At 44.0% G+C, this 23,430-nt stretch overlaps 2 long non-coding RNA genes and 1 other non-coding gene across 3 annotated transcripts; 2 read left to right on the plus strand and 1 right to left on the minus strand.

Annotated features, from left to right (window-relative positions):
• The first annotated feature begins 3,901 nt into the window (after positions 1 to 3,901).
• On the plus strand, positions 3,902 to 6,084 carry LOC142571248 (uncharacterized). The gene is made up of 2 exons (XR_012825814.1): positions 3,902 to 4,148; positions 5,915 to 6,084. It is a non-coding gene; the product is annotated as an uncharacterized LOC142571248 (long non-coding RNA).
• A 1,896-nt stretch (positions 6,085 to 7,980) lies between these two features.
• LOC142573230 (uncharacterized) lies at positions 7,981 to 15,388 on the minus strand. Its single transcript, XR_012826256.1, has 2 exons — positions 15,232 to 15,388; positions 7,981 to 13,274 (listed from the first exon to the last, which is right to left on the minus strand). It is a non-coding gene; the product is annotated as an uncharacterized LOC142573230 (long non-coding RNA).
• Positions 15,389 to 18,207: 2,819 nt separating this feature from the next.
• LOC142573517 (U2 spliceosomal RNA) lies at positions 18,208 to 18,402 on the plus strand. Its single transcript, XR_012826349.1, has one exon. It is a non-coding gene; the product is annotated as a U2 spliceosomal RNA (small nuclear RNA).
• Positions 18,403 to 23,430: the final 5,028 nt, after the last annotated feature.

A 23,430-nucleotide genomic window follows, 5' to 3' on the forward strand; every position in this document is an offset into this window, starting at 1 on the left:
CGTCGCTCGGACGGAGTACGACTTGGGCCGCTATCTTGTACACGTTCGAAAAGCCCACGTTCGATTTCGCCCCGCGCCGTTGTCCAGGCTGCGCCGATATCGCGGCCTAGGCCAATCTAGTCCAATCGCGTGAGGCGAAATCCAACGTCGGCTTTTCGAACGTGTACAAGATAGCGGCCTTGTAGGCGACGAGGGAACGCGACAGCCATCGCATCGCTTGTAGCTGTCGCGCGCAAGATCGCTTATATGGAGTTTATACTTTATCCAGCATAAAACATGGATTCCTTATGCGTTTTCAGTAAGTTCATGATAACGCGCCCAACTGACCTTTTGCAGCATGCAGCTAAATGCCTGCGGCAAAGTTTCTACCTAGCACTGGGGCTGCACGTAACTTCAGTGGTCGCAGATTACCGATAGGCGAGACACCGTGAAACACGCGGCTTATTCATAACGAAAGCATGCCGCCTGCAAAATGACGCCTTCTGTTACGTGACTCCTTATTTCAACAGCGTTCCGTACACAGTAGACTGCCAAACTGAATAAATTCAAACACACAAAACGCACGCTAAGCACGCTCCGCATAGGTTCGGAATCATGGGCTGGTGAACAAACCACTTTAAGCGTCCTCTCGCCTCGCGCCTTATTGAACATATACCATGGTTCTGGCAGCGTTTGCTATTTTCAAAGCTCTTACGCATAGCGCTAAGTGATAAAATCACATGCAGTTATCGCGACGACTGGCTTTTTCGATTGAAATTGAGCGACACAGCGCGCGATGCCTAGTCCGTTGTCAATCGCTTCGGCTAAGCGCCGCGACGACTTCCTGGCGATAGCATGTCATATACGCAGAATGTACACCTAAGTTAGAATTCACTTAACGTGGAGGATTTGTTGTTATATCCAACGAATGACGAACGACTGTCGTGTTTTCGAGGCGACGCGAGACGGCTGACACACAATCTCCCTTGGCTGGCCTTTGTTGCTGCTCGCTGGACGGATCACCTTTCTCCGGTGCTGTGTTGTTCCGCGACGTTGAGCGCGCGCGCGGTGGAGACACTCCGAGTGAAAAAGTAGAGCGCTCGCTATGTGTTCCTTTGAACTGTGGCTGCCTGTTCTCTTAGAAGCAAAACAGTGTGTTCTTTGCTCAGCGCGCGAGGCTGATACATCGCCATGTTCGGGACTAGCCTCCTACAGTTGAAGCAGAAGATCACGCTATGTTTTTTTTCTCCATTGCCGCGAGAGTAGAACGGGCATTCTACTCTCTCTCTGAAGGGGAGAGTGAAAAGCACATTGCACTCTCTCCTTGGTGACGGAGTGAACAATGCATTTCACTCCACTCGACATTTTGAGACAGCAAAACAACGCTTTGAAGAGTAAATCGGCCGCTTCACTACTGCGATACACTCTCTAATTTTTAGAGCGTATTTTACTGTCGCTGCTTAATACGTTTTCAATTCCTTTAGTTTGTCTAGAATTGTTAATTACTTACATTACATACCAGTAGCTGTTATCGCGCTATCATGTACAGCGCCTCCCGAGTCCAGTCAAGGTGGTTACGGTAGCTTTAGCCTAGGAGGACGTTTCTAGTGTACTTTAGAAGAATAAATAGAGTTCAAGTTGAAGTTGGAATGTTTTCTGTATAGAGGAGTTGTGCCGATGATGACGTGTATTTGTTGCGACGAGGATATCTAGGTATAATTTGTTTTGTCACTAAGTAATTTTCTAGAAAACAAGGCAAAGAGTCTAGGCATCCGTGAAGGAAATAAAGATGGCGACGTTTTTCGTCCGAGCTCTTCGGCAAGACAGCACCCAGCCAGCAGGCAACCGCGGTCAGGTAATGCAGGAGGACTTGCACAGAAAGCTTCGCCTTAAAAGTAATTCCCTGCCTTCAAAAGGAGAAGGGGTTCGATGGTAGAGACGGCGTCGTTGCAGTTATTGCTGCGAGATGTTGCGATTCCGAGGTGCTAGACAATATTATTTAATTTAAGTCGTTTAACATTTCAAAACTTCATGGGAGGTGGTGACATAGATGCGTTATTGCAGGGCTCCGGATAAATTTTTTACCACCAGCTAAGGTTCGCGCCCTAAGATATGCCTGACCAACTAGCCTAAATCACAAGTGTATTATGATTAAGTAAATGCAGCAATATATAGGAATTAGATGACAGAAATATCATCGGGTGAGGGTAAGACAAAGTAAGACGTTCATGCGGGAGGAGCAGGACTAGAAAATGCCCGTACAAAAATGACTGTTGATTAACCATTGATATATTGTTGGGGAATTGTTGAAACAACGGACTTCAACAAATTTTCAAGAGCAATTGAGTTCACTCAACCCTTCCACAACAATATTACCGTTGAGTGTTCTCAATAAACAATTTATTGGGTAATTTGTGTTGATTTTTCTAGTAGTTTTTTTGTTGTGCAGCAGTTGAGTCCAGTATACAATAATTACGACTCGCATATGAAGACATTCCAAACATTTATTGCGAGGCGTTCCAACCTCGTTCCTGTCACTTTGCGGCAGGTAGGTTCTTCCTTCGCCTCGCTTTCATTAAAAGCAAATATTGTGTGACCGATGGGGTGGAATCGAAGGTCGGCCGTCGAGCCCGGTACACTAACCAATAGGCCACGAGCGCGCGCGTACTCCTCTCACTCGAAAGCCAGTAAGCTCTGAAATGCTGGGCGCGTGCGCCGCGTGCCACTTCCTGGTGCTGTCGCTACAGCTGGCGCTTTGAAGCGCCTATCTCCGGGACAGCCCCACTTTCGTAGCCATTTTCGCTACGTAAAAACTGCAACGTTAGACTAGATTCATGACCGCCGAAGTTCATAACGATTTATTTCTTCGCCGCTGTACAAATGCCATCGTCGTTTTAACATACACTAGATGACATAACCATTGGTACGATCCGAAATGAGCACGTCTCGGGGAGCAGAAGAATGGGAAATTCACTGGCAAACACGGTGACTACGCGCATGTGGAGTTCCCCAAAAGTAGACATGGCGGCAGCGCGGCCGGTGATAAGACAGGTGCCGATAGGCGACGACGCTACCTTCGAGCATCGGACGCGCTGTGGGAACCCTATGATGCAAGCGCGCACACGCTACAAACATACACGGGTGAGGTATTCGAATTTCCTACGACGTACCCTCTGTCCGCAAAGCAAATATAGTTTTTTTATCCAATGTGCCTGGTACTAGAGATCAAAGAACGAACGCGCTTTGAGATCGCAGCGCACAACCGCTATAACCATTGACTTCAAAGAGCTTCAGATTCAGCAACGGCCGCAACAGTATCACAGCTAATCGCTGTATCTGCGGCTGCTCCCGCCTCTCGCCTTGCAAGAAGAACGCGTTTTATTTGAGCCTCGCCGAACTGTCGTCGTCTCATCTCCCAAGCCTGCAGGTCTCGTATGTTCAGTTAAGAACACCAAAGGGAAATAATCGAAAGAAATACAGGTAACGGACTCTTATCATGCCTTACTTGTCACCTCGTCATCTGCAAAGGCATTACGAACTATTTTAGAAGCTTTATTTTTGTAAAAATAGCAGAACTAGTAGTAATCTTTATTTCTAGGTAGCGCTACAAACGTCAAGGTAGCGTTCGGGTGTGTATGTGTGCGCGCAAGCGGGTGCAACCGAGCTTCGTTTTGCGCACACTTTTGCAACAGTACACACGGTTACCGCTAGTTTCGTAGTCGCATTTTTGGTCGTGGTATTTATTGTTTACGCTACAAATTAGGTTGTTCTTAAAAAATTATAAAGCTTAGTTGATGAAAAATTATTGCTAATGGCGGTTTTTAAGTGCCGTTATGTTGTGTTTGAAAGGTTTTTATAACTGAATACGATAGTGAAGCTGTGAACGGCTTTCGGACTGTTATTCGGGTGCATTTGTGCGGTGGTTCGCGCCTCGTGCTTCTTGATGAAAGTATTTTTTTTTCTTTTCGGACATGATGACGCACATTTTAGTGAAATGCTTTAACGACGATAAGTGGGACGTTTATCCGTTGAAGTGGTTGGCTCACCCAGCTACTAGTCTTCTAGTGATGTGCGAGCCTGGTTGTTTTGATGAGTTGGGCGGCAGAGGTCATGATGCCTGTTGGAGAGAAGGCACCCCGAAACAGTCGCAGCCGCACTTCTGAAGATAGGTAAGTAATCTCGTTTTCTTGGGCACGTAGCCTCTTTTTCTATTTTGACATCGACGAGCATGAGATATTAAGCACACCGTACACTTTCTTCTAGCAAACCGCATGCCCCGGAGCAAATGCGCGCGATATTAACTCTCGCTGCCTCCGTCACTTCGTTTGATACCATGGTAGGCGAAGAGGCAGCGGCGCCCCATGTGCGTAAAATTGCATTGCTTCTTTTGTTCCTGTCTAATAACGTTTCCTTCATTTGTATGAGAGAACACAATTGAAACATAAGGATCGGCTTCTCTGCGCAGTGATAATTTTGTACAGTGGCCACGTCATCTTTCATGGGGGCTCACGTGGGCCATCTAAGCGCTTGTTATCGCGTTCCGATACGTGAGAGGCGCGCTGCCTTTCAAGGTATTTAGGCAGGCACTACGAGCTTATAGGAGAACCGCGACAAATAATTGTGCAGCAGGTGTGCAGCCGTGCTGCGCTTGTACCACACTCGTACCGGAAGGCAGTGTTGCACTTCATGCTTACACATTTCGTAACTATGGCGGCCGCCGTGGCAATTTGGGGCTCGAGGTCGTGGATACAATCCCTACCTGCAGCGGCCGCATTCCAAAGGAGCGGAATGCAAAAACGCTCGTGCATTGTGCATTGTATGCACGTAAAAATTTCAAGGAAGTCAAAATTAATATGGAGTCCCCAACTACGACGTGCATCATAATCAGATCGTTGGTTTGGCACGTGGAACATCAGAATTATTTTTTTTTTCATAGTGGCTCATTGTATACCATACGGTTAGTGTGATCACCTTTTGTGCCGTAGCGGTTAAGCGCGCCTCGATTTAGGTTGCGGCTAATGATGCGGCGCACGGCGAAATATATTTCGCCTCTTTGGGATTTGCGGAGAACGGCCAACCGATTAGTCTCAGCTTCCGCGCGGTGCCTGTACACGGATACGCAGCGCAAATGAACGGAGGTGTGGTGACGACGTCGGCAAAAAACACAGCCGCCGACGGGCTCACCTTATCGCCTATCGCCGCCAAAACTACCGCAGTAAGCATCTTTATCTAGCGCGGCGGGTTGCCGTTGAAGGCGTACTGTACAATTTTAATAGGCGATAACCGAAACATGCCACCGTTCTCTGCTGCCTCTTTGAGTTGGACCGATCCGAATGTGCATTGCTTCCAGAAGCGAAAGGAGCGCCAATCGGCGCGTTGTCGCCTCGAGCTGAGCGTCGCACTCGAGTACCGTTTGAGCGGTGAAGAATGACGTGTGCATGAAGCTAGCTCACTGCGCGGACGCCACCGCGCAAAACGCGCAAGGGTGTGTACGCGACGTTCTGCACACAAATCACGCGGGATGATCGGAGCCACGCCGGAGCGGCTAGCTTTAAAGAAGCGGTACATGTTCTCACTCGTACAGGCACGCTCACGCTCGCATCGCTCTCGGCGTATCTTTAGGTCATTCCTTCTGCTGGACTTCTACCCAAAGATTCCATATCTGCTTGGTATCGGCTATGCACTGTCGCGTGGTCTTTGGTTCTGCGAGAGAGCCGGGAATATTTTGCCCGCTGTGAAACATGGCTGTGCGTGTTTTAGTTAACATTTACCGTAGCAACCCATTTCTTCCTTTTCTCGACGGCACTCGTACAGAATCGCAAATTTTTACTTGCCAGTATAGTGTGTACTTCTATTTCGTGCGTAGTTATGGGCATTGTGTGGCAGATTCTTAATCCGCGTAATCTCATTTTCTGTCCACATTCCCTTCTCACAGGTCACGCATGCAGCAAATTCCCAGGTGCTAAAGTGTTCTACGCCAAACACACCTTGGCGTCGTGCAAGAGACACCCGTTGATATGTGGCTGATTCACTAGCAAGCTCTCATCTCTGTTGTTTTAATCGCGGTGAAAGACGTGTGATAAAGCTTGTATATATTTACGTGAAGTCATTTGTTTCAAGTCTGTTATTTTGCCTTCTCACAGTCTGCTGTAGCTCTTCCTGTGATGTGTTAGTGTACGAAACATTTAATGTAACATATTCAGATGTAATTTGTGTATTCACACGCAAGCAGCTTCAAGTGTTCATGTGTTCAAAGTTGGTTGTTACAAGGGTATGCTTAAGCCCTGCCTTTTCAGTCGCTTAGCCTTCTAGTCATAAACTTAAGTCAAAAGTGAAGACCACAATGATCGTTTTGATTGAAATCATATGTATAGGTTTTTTCAGATGTATTTACACTGCTAGAGTGCTGTAGGTACTAGCCTATGTCTCCAGGTTCGATGTAGTGCTGCCTTATGTACTGCAATAATGTTTCACGTGCACGCATCTTGAGTGTAAATAAAGGTACTTCAAGTTGATCAGTCTCTCCTTTGATTTTGTTTGTGTTATGAGCAGGCACCGGGGCATGCAAGTGTGAACGGCCAAGCAATTTCAATATATGAATAAAAATCCACTAGCCCAACGAAACGTCAATCATATTTCACTGGCGACTTCTGAAATCTCAATGCCATCTCAACTGTGCCACAAGGTGCTTTTCAGTGCTGTGGCAATAATAATTCAACAACAGGCCAACAGAACTATCACAACGTCCGTTCAACGGAGAATCAATGGTCACTGAACAACCATTCAACAAAACGAGCACAACGGACCGTCTAAGCACAATGGACTTTCAATGGTAACTTAATTCTTTGACATTGAGGTACCCAATGGTGTTTCATTATATTTCAGTGGCCAATATTCAAGAGTCTTCAACACTCAACCCAACAATTCACCAACAAACTCTCAATAATTCCTAAATAAAAACTCAACATTGGCCAACGAGAGTTCAATGTCTTCTCAATAATTTTTTTTGACGGGTGGAGACAAAAATAGTGCCCTTCTTCCACTCTGTCAAGAAGGATGACCAGCGAAACTGCATTGTGTGATGATTATATTGATTGAATAGATACATACACACGTTGTTGTTCTCGTCTGTTATTTCTCTTACTTGGTCACCATGGTGACCATTGCTTTGTGATCACTGTGATATACTGCAATCGGTTGCACTTACACCCCTTACAAAAATTGTAGAAAGGTTTTTGAAATATCATTATTCAACGTCAACAAATGACCTTGAAAGATGATTGGGGAATTGTTGAAACATCATTGAGGAAATTGTTGACAAGTGTTGATAATTGGCCCGCGACAGTGTCGAAACACCATTGTGGCCTCTCAATTTGATAGATTGGCATGTCGTTGAAACTATGGTGTATTTAAATTTTGAAAGCCCATTGAAGCATTGTTGAAGATGCGTTGTTTGTCATTGTTGAAAGCACATTGAGGTATTGTTGAAATGTGTTGTTTGTCAATGATGAAAGCCCATTGAAGCATTGTTGAAGCTCAAAATTGAAAGCCCATTGAAGCATTGTTGAAAATGTGTTGGGTCTCAAAATTAAAAGCCCATTGAGGTATTGTTGAAATGTGTTGTTCAATATTGTAAGCCCATGGAAGAATTGTTGCAGATCTGTTGAACATCAACACAAATTATGTTGAAAGCGCTTTATGCCCCACTGGGTATTTAGCAGTTTAAACCTGCACTTTCCTTAAAATACTGCTATGTTGCATATAATTACCTTTGATGTCACGTTGGTACGTTTGCTGTGTGAGGATAGGGATAAAATTTAAATACAGGCGTTTTGTATCGCAGGCCTCTGTCACCCTGGGCTGAAAAGCATACTCCTAGATTGCCTGTAATAAATGATATTGTAAAACTGCTAGCAGTACTATTATGCCACTTTTTTCAGTTGTCAGAGTGAGTGGTCCTCCACAAAATCAAGAGTGCTGAACTGATGCAGACAAAAAACATTTTTAGGCGAACTGTTTATTTGTAACCAAACATCTGTGTAAAATGCACCATTTGTAGTTTGAGAACATCAGAAGCTTCTTAAAAACTATTGCACAGTACAAACTTCCTGCAACTTGACACCATAACAAAATTGAATACTGAAGATGTAGTCTGTGTGGCCCTCAAGTAAAACACATTTCCCAAAAGAAATAAATTTAAAAAAATAAATACCTAAATGAATGAATGTATAAGCAGACTGACATGACTGTAAATAAGAACACTCAAAAAAGGTACTTGCTTTCTCTATTAGGTAGCCAGTGGTACTATAACCATGCCACGATTTGCTTGAGCCCACAGCACTCAACTGAGACTTCATATTCAGGGTGGTTATCTTTAAGTTTCCTGTAATTTATTAAAGACTGGCTGTTGCAGCTAACATAATTCTAGATACAGAGTGCCAAACATTACTTGCATGAGAAATCGAGACACCATAGTCAGCTGATTAACAAAAACTCAGTTCCTAATAAAGTTTTTACGAATTGTAGCCGGTAATTTCACAAGGTGTATGCACTTAGAATGAATTTCCAGAATGACACCAGTAACGAGACACATGGCATCAAACTGGCTGTAGAAATGCACTGCTGTAGCACTTACTTTTTTTAACAAAATGCACTGTTACGCATTGAAGCACAGAAGTAACCGGAATGCCCATGTATTTCTCTCACATTTATGGAAAAATCTCGAAACTGGTGTCACCGTGGAAATTAATTTCAAGTGAATATGTATTTCAAACTCACTGGCTATAATTTTCAAACTGAAATGTGCGCCGTGATGTTATAAGTGAATAATTTATGGGAATCAGTTTAATGTTTCCATTTCTTGTGCTAGTAATGTCCACCTCTGATTATTCCAGCTCAAGAACAATTATGCTACCTGGCATAGAAAACTTTTACAAAATCTGTAAAACTGAAAAAGCAGCATTTTACCATCCTTATTTGTTGGTTGAATGGTGTGTGTCAATTTCAGTAAACCTTACATACTTTTGAAACATGGCAATCACAATAAGTGATGCTTATGGGAGCAGTTTATTATGCTGCATTGCTGTTGCATGATCCAGTTGTTTTCTGCCATGATAACATTCCTGCGTAGGTCATGCCATATCAAGCGACTTGTTCATATTAACTGCTTCAGATTTTTATATGAAAAAAAAACAGCTATTAGTGATGTGCTGGAATACGACAAAGTTACTCCTTGTGTGAGTTCCATTTCAATTTTATTCACTGCCACAAAAAAATAACGAAAGAATTCAGAAAAAGATATGGTTTCATGCAAACATGAAAGGCACATCATTGCATTACCGGAGATTTTTTGTTGCATTTTAAATTGAAGCCGTCTTATACCTATTATTTTTACTCATGTATTTTAGATAGCAATAAGCCATTTTTACAAAGTTATATAAAATGCAGTTTTTACTGAACTTTGACAATGGCACAGATGCACTTGCAGGTATGCGATTCCATGCCAAATCGACCAGCGTTTTTTTGACACCACACATATAGCTGGAACATCTCCATATGTTTACTAGAGTTCAAAACTCGTTACCCACTTTTATTTATTTTTGCCAGATATTCTGTAGCATCTTGGTTACAGTTTAGTTTTCCTGCTCAGCTGAGCTGGAGGAAATCAATCAATAATTTTTTTCAAATGCAAATTGTATTGATCGAGGCCTTCAAATGGTGTGCGTGGAAATACGGTGAAGTGATGCAACTGCCAAAATAGCTAATTTTTCAAATATTTGAATACTTCAACTGCTCTTGGCACCGGCAGAAATGAGTCAAATTGCAATCCGTTAGTTTTTTTTCGTAACAAAAATTCACAGGACAGAACTTAAATACAGAATGGTAGCCCAGGTGACATAGTATAGCAGAAAAATATATGAAGCTCTGAAGGTTCAGCTGATCACCCGTGAAGAAAACAAATTCTAATCTTTTGCAAGAAGCTTCATGTTCAAGGAAAAACAGCTTTGGTAGTTGGCCAAAAAATATGTGATACATTATTGGATAGCTCTACATGTCTGCTATGGATGGGTGAAGTTAAAAAAGGCATTATTTTTAAATGCGAGAAATTTTCTTGAAATTTTGTCAGCACTGACTTTTCTCGGGTGTGTGCACAGCTTGCCTGCCGGGAATGCAGACGACAAAGCTGGCTTCGTCTGCAGCGCAGATGACAGGGAAGCGGTGTTAGGGTCTGCATTTTATTGCCAAAGGACACATGCTCTAACGCAACAAGGCTTGTGTTTGGTGTGGGCCAAGTAAACCATACAGCCATTGCACATAAAATATCAATACGAGGTCTGTTAGAAAAGTATCCGACCTTTGGCTGAAGAAAAAAACTGGCATAACTGGAGCTTGGAAGCCTAATCACCCTCAAAGTAGTCTCCTTGGGACTCCAGCCACTTGTCCGAGCGCTGCTGCCATTGTTAGAAGCATTCCGAGAAGGCCTCTTTCCGAATGGAGTTTAGCTCAGCTGTCGTTGCAGCCATAATGTCTTCTCTTGTCTGAAATCGCGCTTCTTTCAATGGCCTCTTGATTTTGGGAAACAGCCAGAAGTCGCAGGCGGCCATACCAGGAGAGTAAGGAGCCTGTCTAACTACAGGGGTCTGGTTTATCGCCAAAAAATTCTAAATCAAGTGCGAGAAAAGCATTGTCGTGATAGATGCGCCAATTTCCTGTTGACAACTTCGGTATCTTGCACCACACAGCATCACATAGGCCATGGAGGACATCCCTGTAGTAGTCTTTAGTGATTGTTTGACCCTGTGGTGCGTACCCGTGGTGTACCACACTGCGGGAGTCAAAAGAAGCAGTCAGCAACACTTTGACGTTGCTGCGGACTTAGCGGTCTTTGGTTGGTGACGTGGAATGCTTCCACTGTAACGACTGGGATTTGGTTTCCGGGTCGTAAACATACACCCAAGACTTGTCACCAGCGATTATGGTGTTCATGAAGTTGGGTTCACTGTTTGTGGAATCAAGCATGTCTGGGAGACTTCAACACGAAGTTGCTTTTGCTCCACCATGAGCAGCTTGGGAACGAATTTCGGCGCAACTCCCTTCATGGCCAATTCTTCGGTGATAATGCAATGTGGATAAAATTTGCTGATACCCACCTCTTCCGCAATTTCTTGGATAGTCACACGACCGTCCCGCATCACCACGGGGTTCACTTCGGCAATGACCTGGTCATTTCGGCATGTTGATGGCCGACTGGAGCGTGGCTTGCTCTCCACCGAGGTGTGGCCGTCTTTAATCTGGTTGTACCACTCGTTAATCTGTGTGCTGCTCATAGCATAGTCACCGAAAGCAGTCTGAATCTTCTGAATGGTTTCCACTTGGCTGTCGCCCAGTTTCTTGCAAAACTTGATGCAGTAGCACTGCTCCTGTCGCTCCGCCACTTTCCTTGCAATAAAAAACCGACGAGAGCAGTGTGCTACCTCATTCAAACGCTGCGTCCCAGCAATTCACGTTATTGGCAGGCGGGAAAAAATTCGTGCACGCGCACAAAGGTTCAAGGGCGGCTGATGAAAACGCGCTTGTTTCATATTCATTAGGTGTTCGCAAAAAAGGTCAAATACTTTTCTAACAGACCTCGTACGTCTTAAATACGTGAGGGAATCCTGCAGTGCTAAAAGATATGTTTCATGCAGTTTACAAAAAGAAATATCAACTATTATGTAGACAGTAAATCCACAAAGAGCGCTGATATTGTTCATACAAAGCATTTTAAAGGGCATGTCGCATCGCAATGCAACATAGAGGGAGCAGGACACTTTGTGCCCTGCTCCCTGGTGCCCAATGATGATAAGTAGAAAACACCTTCATAATTAAGACTGAAAACCTACATGAGTATGAACAAATTTTTGTGGTGTTGTTTGCTACCACTGTTTCAGAGCCGGAACATGCTCATCTATAAAAGTCATATGTGCCATGTTCAGTCTGACGTGGTCAGACACCATTGGCGACCACTTTTTGCGTTCACGTTAAAAAAAATGCGAGTTGAGACTGCACCTGCAGCGCTTTTCGTCACCTGCCTTCGTAATGATAAAAAGGGCAGTCAGTTTGTTGAGTAGTTTTTCTGGCTAATTATATTAACAAAGTTTCCTTGCTAGATGACATGGCTTCATATATAATGCTATATTTATGCTGTATGTGTGATCCACAAATGAACATTATAAAAAATAATTTATCGCACTTAAAGAATAATACCTTCTTGTTACTTGTCACATGCATAGCAGACATGTAGGGCTGTGTAATGATGGGGGACATATACTTTTGTGCCAACCACCAAAGCTAATTTGTTTACCTTCAACAAGAAGCTTTTTGCAAAAAATTTGAACTTTAGAGTTTTTTTAGCTGATCAACTAAACCTCCAAGGCTTGAAATATTTTGCAGCTATCCCAAGTCAACCAGTCTGATTTTATATTTATTTTGTGCCTTCTGTATTTCCTTACGTTAGAAGAAAATTCAAACTGCAAATTTTGGCAATCACACCACTTCAATCTCTTGACATGAACACCATCTGAATATCTGGATCATACAATTTCCCTTTCAAAAGAAACGTGTATCAGTGCCTTCTAGCTTAGCTGGGCAAGAATAATAAATTTTTGCCAAAATTCAAAAAAAAATTTTGCGAAGGAAAATAAATGAGGAGCAAGAGTTCGGAGCTTGAACTATATCTGTGATGGTAAAAAAACGCTGGTTGGTTGCGCTGGAATGACTCAAGTGTATGTATGAAAGCACATTTTCTCATTGTACCTACTCAAAATCAAGCAAACTTGAAATGGCTTGCCATAATGGAACAGTTCTTGACAAAATTGGGTGGTTTGGCATGAAATGACTTAACATACTTAACAATATATTAATAAGGAAACACTATCCTTACTGGAACCATATCAAAAACTAACATAAAAATGTAGTGAACTATAACAAAGTACAGCACTTGTATTCTGAATTGAGCAATCCAATGTGGGCTTCTGAGGAGACTAGCATAATTAACATTAATAAAGTTAACATAAAAATATCAAGGCATGGAAAGGCACAAAATTTCTATGCTCATTTGAGAAATCCAAATTGGGCCCTTCAGGAGACTAACATAAAATATAAAAATGTCGAGAGTTACAAACGCACAACACTTGTGTTTTGGTTTGAGCTGTCCAACTTGGGCCCTTTAGAGGCTATTGGTCCCATGTGAGAAGCTAGGCCAGTGTTCTTTACATAGGGCATGTTGGTACCAGAAAATTTGCGACACGTGAAGCCTGCAAGAACAAGAAGCCAGAACAAGTTTTAAAAAGCAACTTCCAAATGCAAAATAATGGCATGCAATATGCCATCGTTATAATGAAATTGATTTATGTATTTGTGTTGCTTTATTCGAACTTTCCACGGGTACAGCTTTACAGCATGACCATTTAAATTTATTCAGTGCTGCACAGGACTCCACTAAGTGTCAAATGCAGGAAAGAGCAGAGGAACAAAACACAGTAGCAAAATAACTTTATGCATATCCTCAATGTCGAAGATGTGAACTCTGCTTGTGGAGAAACGAAATTGTGAAAAAAATTCATGTCGTTCGTAAAAAACCTGAACAGACAACTAAAATTATTTCTTGTAGCTTTCATAATTAAAATGTGCAACACTTCACTGTGATTTTCCATGCTCCAAATACAATACTGTCATGTCACTACAATTGAGTCAAGCTTCATTTGAAGTTAGGTTTCCTGAGTTCACATGCAATCGGAATGTACTTCTCGCCTTACAATGACTTAGGACTGTCTACATTAAAGAAGACACTGCTTACAGCGAAGCACGTTTTCTGCCTCGACTGAATTACTGTTTTAATGAGGATTCCGTGTAGTTGTGCACCAAGCTGCTTAGCATGACACACGCAGAATGTGACAGGTACGAAGAAATGCTGTCTTTTAAGAGCCATATGCCATAGGACTGACTTCAACCCTTTTAGGGTTCACTGCCGTACATCTGTGGTTGTGACGGAACGTTCTGAAAAAATTTGCCTTTTCAGAACAAAGTGTTGCCTAGCATCCCACTGGAGGTACTGAAACCTTCTGAGACTTCCAGAAAATATTCTTATAGTGCTGTCGCTCCTTGGGTTTCTCGAAAACTGATTTTTCACTTAGCTCCTAGGTGTCTGTCATTGCAGTAATTTGGGAGTGTTGCCACAAGTTTTTGTAAGTTTCATTACACAAAAAAAATTATGCTGCTTTATCCTGCATAAAAAAATAAAACGTAAAACTACAAATACTGAAATGGTATTGCCACTTTATTGTTATTTAAAAAATTGTTTACCAGTTTATTTTCTCGGAATGTCACGCTGAAGAACCTAAATCTGCAATAAAAATATTAAGGGTGCGCGAAAAGCGATTTTTGAGACTGAGCCGAATAATGCCAAAAGCAAATCAAATATTGGATAGCTTCTGAATAATGAACAGCTGATATCACAATTAATGTAAGATGAGGTTCGCATCTTAGTATTCTTAAAGTTAGCAAGTTTCTGTCATTGTTATGTTATGAAGAGCTGTTTATTAAAAGCACAAATGGAGCAGCAAAAAGTTTCTTCACATTCACAGGACTCTTCAGTAAGCATAAATGACTGCTGTACAGCCTCTAAAGTACAGCTACTTAAGTAGCGCAGCCTGGTCTGCTATTCTTACAAGTTCTTACGTTTTATGTCTATACTATGTTATTGGAGGTGAAAATTTACTGTACTTTGTCTCAAATTTCGTGTTTTATTGGTGTTTCAAAATATTAGAATAATAATAATAATACCCACCGCCCCTCGTTCCTACAAGCTCGCTCACACGCCTTGTACTAGCGTAGCGCAAACGAAATATCTTCGATTTTCAGATCGGATGGTTTCACGTCGCATTGTTTTGCGCTCATTAATAAGGCTAACTCAATCGGTGCTCGAACACCGTATCAGAAATCATGGCGTACAACGTGCCTTGTTTTCGCTGGCACCACATAGCTGCCTTACGTCACCATAAGCGGAGTGTAAAGTTAAACCAGGACAAAACTCCATGATATATACCACAAATCTAGTGCTGTACAACCAATTCTCGCAATGGAAGGATAGTACTAGGAATGAAAGCTAGAAAAGAGGCGCGATGAAGACACGCACAAGCGCTGAAATCATTTCCGCGTTCCGTTCACCGCGTCGCAATGGACGAACAAGGGGAATTCGAAACACTCACTCACCCTTGATGTCGCTGAGTCGGAGGCGATCATGGCGATCTTCGAGGCAACAAGCCTATAAAAAGCGAGCAACACGCCGGAATATTCCAAAGATGTCACAGCGAAGCACACAAAGAACGCAGAAAACGCTCGAAGCTCTCAAGGAAACGGCGTGCACGAACTCGCCGGAATGCGCCAAGCATCAACAGCGCAAACGCGCAATCATACATGCACCCTCATACAAATACACGCTTATATTATCACAAATTGTTCCATTTGATAAGAAATTTTGTAATTTCATGTTATTACTGAACAATTGTTGCGATTTGCAAGTATATAAAAGCTTTTTGCATTGCTTCTTTGATGAACTACTTTCTTTAGCGCAGTAACGCAGTGCACCGGCCGGAGCTAATGGGATGCGCGGGAAAAGGCGCCAAATTCAAACATCACAAACGCCGTGCTAGTTTGTGCGCGCACAGTTTTCGTCGTTTGGATTAAAAAAAAAAGGGTAATGCGTGCCGCAACCATGCGAACTGAACTATTGACCAGAGAAGTACAGAAACGTCCCTGTTTGTGCTTCTTATTTCGACGTCATGGCAAACTGCAGGCGGTCTGTTGTCCCATTCTTCAAACATTTGTGCGTGTGCTTCTGCGCTGTGCGATTTGTCACCGAGAACGTATAGCAGCGCAGATTGTGCTTAGTGGTCGAGCAGATTTTCAACACATTCGCCAGCACCCCGTCTAGGTCGCAGAAAAGAATTTGGCCTCCATGTGAAATATGAGCACCATGTCGTACATATCGGCCAAGCTTTTCGTTTCGTTCTGTATAGCGCGCTAACGGGTAAGCGAAACGCACTCTGTAAAAACGATGTTCACTCCTTGCTCCGCCGCACCCGCCGTGGTGGCATAGTGGCTGAGGTGTAGCGCTACTAACCCGAGTGCTTGGGATCTAATGCCGGCCGCGGCGGCTGCATTTCGATGGGGGTGAAATGCAAAAACACCCGTGTACTGTGCGTTCGGTGCAGGTTAAAGGACCCCAGATGGCCAAAATAAATATGGAGTTTCTTACTAAGGTGCGGCTCACAATCAAAGCGTGGTTTTGGCACATCAAACCCCAGACTTGAATTCTGTTAACGTTCTCCGCCACCTTGACTATATTTAACATGGAGGCATGCAATACTGTTACCTAACACACAGCTAGGGCACTGGCCCCTTATAATGGACGCCGATGGAGATGCATGATGCGTCCAATCATCGGTCGTTTGTCACTGCTTGTAGGGACGTTTGTGTTATCAAACTGCATATATATATATATATATATATATATATATATATATATATATATATATATATATATATATATATATATATATATATATGCTTGCAGAGTGTTTCTCCTAACTTTAGGCCGAGTGTAAACTCTATGCACTCTATGACGACGCGATGAATGTTGCTCCCTTTGGTATGTAGTGTGTCGCGCTATTTCTTTATTTTGCCTAATTAGCTAATTAGTCAAGGATAATTAACCTACTTCTAAAGCAAGGAAGTTAGGAAAGAAATTCCAATTAGAAAGTTGCAGAGCAGTTGGCAACATGTCCGAATAAACAGTTTCTGTCCTTCTATCTGTTAAGTATTAGTGTTTTTCAGCTTACTGCCGATGCTCGCGAAATACAAAAAGCACCGCGTGACATGCCCGCCTGCGAGTCGTGATTGCACTGCTCCTAAGCCTGTCGCGCACACACGAAAACATACCATTTAACCGGCGTGAACACCCGTCTGCTTATCGCCATCATGAACCGCAGCGAGGGAAGCACGTCGCTGGCGTCAATACCACAGCCAACGCCTTCGTCACTGCCCTGTCGCCTTTTAAGCGGCAACACACCCTGCTCGATGGTATGCTCGTTTGGGAGCGCTGCAAGCACGGCGCGCAACCGGGTATGTCAGGTGATATTTGTTGTATTTCGCGGGCCATCCGCAGTAAGTTGAAAAACACTAACACTTAATAGATAGAAAGTTAGAAATTGCCTAATCGGACGTTTTGCAAAGTGCTCTAGAACTTTCTAATTGGTATTTTCGCCTAACTTTGTTCCTTGCGAATGGCTAATTTTCTTGACTAATTAACTACTTAGGAAAAATACAAGAATAGCGTTTCACATGCAAGAGTCAGCAACATGCATTTGGTCGCATCGTCTTATGGTGCATCGGCTTATTTTTAAACTCTGAGTAAAGTTAGCTGAAACAGGTGTATATACGTCTATGGTTCAAGTAACGTGAAGCAACACCCTGTATATATGAAATGGTGATCAAGTGACCGGTAAAGCAACGTATATGTGCAAAAGACGCACACCTACATATGTGCGTGTGTTTTTCACATATACTTCGAAACTCAATATTGCTCGTGACTCAATGTTATTCAACAATAAGTTAACAGCATTTAGTCAACGACTTTATTCTTGGAAACTACTCAACAATGGTTCAATTATACTCAATACTATTGAACAATACGTCAAGAGAATTTAGTCAACGACTTTATTGTTGTAAACTACTCAAAATTGGCTCAATAATACTGAATATATTCAACAATATATCAACAGAATTCAGTCAACGACTTTATTGTTGAAAACTGCTCAACAATGGCTCAATAATACTCAATACAATTCAACAATATACCAACAGAATTTAGTCAACGACTTTTTTTGTGAACTGCCCAACAACTTTACCGTTGAATTATTGCTCTGTGGTTTCAATAATTGTTGAGGTATTGTTGAAAGGCTATTGAGTCAACAATTCGTCAACATATGCCAACAACATTTCAACAGTTATTTGTCATAAGGGACACTAGCCACGTTTTTGCCAAATCTTACACGAACGGTGACGCGTAGTCGGCTCATTCAATTAAGTGTAGCATCTCACTCCAAACCTTTCTAACACGAATGATATTAACCGCCTTTCATTGCTTCACCAAAATTTCTAAAAAAAGAGTTTTGACGAAGAGAGAACATGGCGAACGTAGACACGGGCGACGCGGGTCAACGTGTGGTATCTGTTCTTATCAGCTTAATATCTGATACGGGTTGTATTTGGACATAAGATATTACACTTATTTTTGCAAGTTGGTGCAGAGCTTAACGCCTGCTTCACCTCCTCCGCGGGTCGGCGCGGTATCGCACTAGCTTCAGGATCGGCCCACATATGGGGAGAAATTCTCGATCTACACGGCTCAATAGGCGCGCAAAATTTTTTCCAGAACCTAACCACTTACAGCCTCGCCGTAACATCAACTTCATTCAGCCTCGTTCTAGTGAGTGATAAGACGAAGCTTTGTCTTCTTTCATTGTCCTTTTTTTCAGTGAGGCACTCATGACGGTTCATAGATTCGTTACTCTGGGAATATTCTCGTAACTGCCTTATTATAAGCAAATCTCCGACGTTCAGATATTCGGGCTTCTTAGCAACTATCACTCAGTTTCGCCAAGGTGAAGCACTGCTGGGGGGTCCTTGTTTCGTTCTTGCCACTTTTTCGCTGCGCAATTAATTGCCGATGAAGAAATACAGCTCAGCTTCCCATGACAAACGGGATCAGAGGCATAACTGCACGCTGCACTCATCGCGAAGGCTGCGCGTGCTGGAAAGGTGTACGCGGCGGCGGCCACAGCTCGCGTTCGGACAAGGATTTTCCGCCGTGGTTGAACTTTCTCACTTCGCAGCGTTACATCCGCTCTCGTTAGAACTCGTGCTCCGTGTCATCTTTTGTAGGCTTGGCGGTGTGCAGCGCCATACGGGGACGATGCGGCAAGCCAGCTTTGGGTCTCTGCGGAGCCCCGTGGCTTGCGCTCCAAAGTTCCGGTCATCAATACCTTTCGCATTACGTAGTATATACGGGCTGCTTCACCTCCAAAGCGAGTCGCTCGAGAACGATTTATAAGTACACTTCGGCTACGCATCGCGTACTCGCAGCCGGAACACGCATTCGCGTGTAACACTTGCATAATAGCCACAACTGCAGTCGAGCGCTGCGCGTAAGCCCGCCTTGACACCGCATTCTTCCCGGCTTCATTGCTGCGCACGCGGGCTCTCAACGAGGCACGAGAGCGGCTTCGAGAGACGTCCACTTGAATTGTGGTTGCAGGGGTGGATGCCAGCGGTGGATGCCGAGCTGTTATAGGCATGCACACTTTCGATCGCAGCGTTCGACTATCGACACGGCGAGCAGCGTTATCCCACATGCGGGCTTAGCCCATTTCGGAGACCCCCATCCGGCTGCCTGAGTACTTACTGTTTATTTTTTCCCGCTAGCATCCGGAGCGCTCGGGCCACGGGTGTTAGCAAAAGAGGAAGGGCGCTGACCACCTCCTCAGCGGCGTAGCACGTGTCACTGAGCGGAGGAGCTGTTGTGACAGATTATGCACGTGAAAAGAGCGCGGTTGCACAGCGCGTTTTGGGGGAACGCGCTCCCCGACTTCGTTGCAGCTGCACCATCGCCGCGGCAGGTTAGATGGGGACAGCGGTGGCTGACGGGGAATAACTCCGCAGGCCAGGCAGAGCAAAAAATAAAATAAATAAATACTGGAACCATTGCACAATGCATACTTCCCGTGCGTGAGAGACGAAATAGCAGCGTCTGAGCAGCAATTAACTGTATTATACTTGACTTGACTGTATTATGCTTGATTTGACACACGCACGCACAAAAACCACATCATGCTGAACAGTCCTCTTTTTTCTTGCATGTATTTATTGTATCGAATGTAACGCTGTATTTTAACAGTGCTACAGGAGCGCCATAGTCAAGTAATGGCACCTCGATGGCCTGAAAAGGACCTCACAGAAAGCGCGATGCGTACAGCTTGCATTGGAACAATCTACGATGATTTTCTCACCTATGAAAGTGGCAAAGGTAGCCGCAGCTCAAGAGGTGGCACCAGTCCGGTTAGAACTATTTGGTCATGCGTGTCCTTCCATGTCAAGTCGAACGATTGCTCGCCTCATCACGAAAGACGTCAAATATTACATCTCGATGACCGAATTTCCTGCATAGCTTCTAAAGAAATGCTCGTTTAGTATAAAACGAAGCACAGATAAAGAAGTTTAAAGCGAACACTAACATGAGATACAGTTCCTGAGGCTAAATAATGATTAGTTATTTTTTTCATTTATACAACTATACCACGTCCGAATATCTTCCCCTAGGTTATAAAAGAAATATAAGTGCTGTCGCAGCGGGGTGGCGCCACATCAACTCCAATAATATTAGCTTCGTGCGGATTTTTCCAGAATAAGTATTCCATGCTTGCAAACACTGGCATGTTTGCAAGTCAAAGACGCTTCGCATACGGTGAGGTCGCAGAGTACCGTTTGCACTCGAGCTCCTTTCTTTTTGTGTTTCCCTGCAGTTCAAATTCATTGCCCCTTTTTTTGCTCTGCCGGGTAGCATTTTGTTTATGCCATATTTTCGCTTTCGCACTAAACACTGAAGGCGCCGGCCTCAGACCTAGACCGGAACGCTTCTATTTGCCCTCTGAGGCCGCGGACATTACCTAAGTTCTGTGAACAGATGAGGTGCTGCCTGATCGGAGCTCTTTTCGTAGTTTACTTTACTGGCCCTTTCTGTACTTTGTGATCTAGCATGTAGCCTCGTTTTTCTTTAATTTCCTCCCTTTGGCAAAACCGCAGTGGAAGTATCAGTCGTCCGATATGCCATTTGAGTAGCCCTCGCTGAGAACAGTAGGCCAGCGGCAGAGAGAGCAGCAACTTCGTATGTCAGCTCGTTTACGGGATAAGAGAAGGAGACTATGGAATGCAGCTAAAATGAGCAGAGGTTCTACGTGTTCCTTGTTTTCGATGAGCTGCGTGTAAATAGGGAGTCATACGGCTGGGTTGAGCACTCGAGCTGCGTTAATACCACGACGTAAAAGACAAAAAAAAAAAAAAGAATCACATGTACCGAATTTAGGACGTTGCGTCAGCGGAAAACTCACTGAGCCAGAAATAATCACGGTCAGCAATGGCAGCGTTCATCAGAAGCTGACTGGAGTCGTCCTTGCTCTGCAGTGTCGCCGACTTGAGGCGCCCGTGGTTGCATGCCTTTCAAATTATATTATGGAATTTTAGATAGCGCCTCTGAACTACGAGTTTCACGAAATGACGAACGCAAGGTGGAAGCGCCGCTGTTGTAATTGATTATTTTCATAAATATTTTATCTTTTGTAGGATGACTATTAGGCATCATACAAGAAATCGGAAAGAAAAGAAAGGGCGTCGGGAATGGGAAGGCGCGCTGGGAGGAGCCGCGTCTGCAACCGTATTGCCCGGGTTCCATGGCGAAATTAATAAAAACTGAAGCTGCAAATATGGATAATCTTAGTGTAAAATGCGTGAAAGTGATCTTGTGTAAAATTATTTTCACAGCTTGCTCAACTCTCACTGGCTGTCTGCCGAAGCCTCTCATTAAATTTCTGTTTACAATTGCTGTGAACCTACCAGCACAATAGGCTCATGGAACGGTAGGTTTGGAACGTCAGGTGATGTTAATTTTGTGAATGTCCACTAGTATGTAATGCGACATAACATGCGATCATCTGACGTATAGTCCCCTGTAATGTGCTAACTTAACCTTCCTTAATATTTAGTTTTAAGCGCGATTAGAGAGGAGCACGCGGAAACGAATGCGTGCGTTCGTGAAATTAATTGTCGGGCGGTAGATCGTGGTTGCGGTTTTAACAAGATTTTAAACGATTTATTTTTTATTCTTAATATTTTTGTTCGCCATCTACGCAAAAAATTCGTGTGGAGGTTATGACGCTAATGGCAAAGCTTTAATTTTAACTAGCCCCTAAAAATAGGCAATTGTTGAACGTAAGCGCTCTCTGTGCCATCTCATTATTGTGTCCATGTCCTGTTGTTGCACCTGACAACAAGACAACCTCAGCGATTATTGACTGTTGTAATACCAGAGTCATTGCTACACCATAATTGCATTATTGTTGCCGCACTGCTTTCTTGTTCTCATCATGACATTAGGCTCGCGTTATGCAGAATTGACAACTAGCCAAGTTTGCACCACAAGAGACAATCATTCCAAGGAGTGTCTGTTTCTTCAGTACAATGCATTAATTTGGGTGCGTTGGCTCGTATTTGTTGCAAACGCAGAGCAACTCGGGCGCGTCCTCTCGTTTTTGTCCCAGTCGCGCTCCGTACTAACCGAGTTAATGTTTCTTGCTTCCATGCCCACACGGAAGAGGGTTGCCCTTCCACAGGATGCGGGGTGGGGTAGGCGAGGCGGAGGGGTCTGTAGAAAGTTGGGCAGGGCACATCGCCCGAAGATAAGGTAAGCACGCCAAATGTTTTACGAGTAGGCAAGTGTGCGCTCCTGTTTATCTTCTCCGTGGTGGTGGCTAAGCTCGTTATATGGAATTCTGCAGTTGAGCACGAGGTAGTGGGTTCGGCTTTCCGTGGTGACGCGATGGCTTTCGGAAGGCCCTTCTCCCGGCTTCATTGACGCCGTCTCCAATTGGTAGACTCGTCTTGTAAATGTGGACTCACAAAAGGAAAAAAAAAGTCCATGCGTATAGGATCGGGACACTACAACAGAAATGCAGCAACAAGAATCACAATGGGCGTGGGGCAATCGCCTGGCCACGTTCAGAGACCTCACTCAACACTACAGACTCCAAAGACGCACATTCCCGCCACCACACGACAAGTTAAACAGGAATGAGGCCATAACTTTGCGCTCGCTCCAGACAGACACCTACCCTAGCCCCGCGCTCCTACATCACTGCTACCCGGGTTCATATCCAACAGATGCCTGTAAAGCTTGCGGACAGCGAGCAACGCTGCGATACATGCTCTGGGAATTTGCCGGCAACCACGGTAATGGGACCACATCCGTTCGCGACGCGTCCGTAATCGCGGCCGTAACCATAGTACGGGAAGCCTCGAGCTCGCTTCTTCCCGACACCGCCCCGGCTGCGGGGACCGCCGGGGACCTTCTCCATCGGCGTCGCCGCCGCTGGGAGGCGGCTCTCAAAAGTTCAGAGTTGGCAAACCAGCTCTGGGCCGTCCGGCAAGCCAAAGATGCCACCTGAGTCCAAGGACTTCGAGCCGCCACCTGAGGCCACCACAACGAAACTGCGGACCATTCATTAATAAAGTTTCTTTTCTCTCTCTCTCTCTCTCATGCGTATAGGGCATTATTAGACGACTTGCAAAATAGTGCGCGCC

This window comes from Dermacentor variabilis, chromosome 2 (assembly GCF_050947875.1).
Source record: "Dermacentor variabilis isolate Ectoservices chromosome 2, ASM5094787v1, whole genome shotgun sequence".
Taxonomy (NCBI): Eukaryota; Metazoa; Arthropoda; class Arachnida; order Ixodida; family Ixodidae; genus Dermacentor; species Dermacentor variabilis.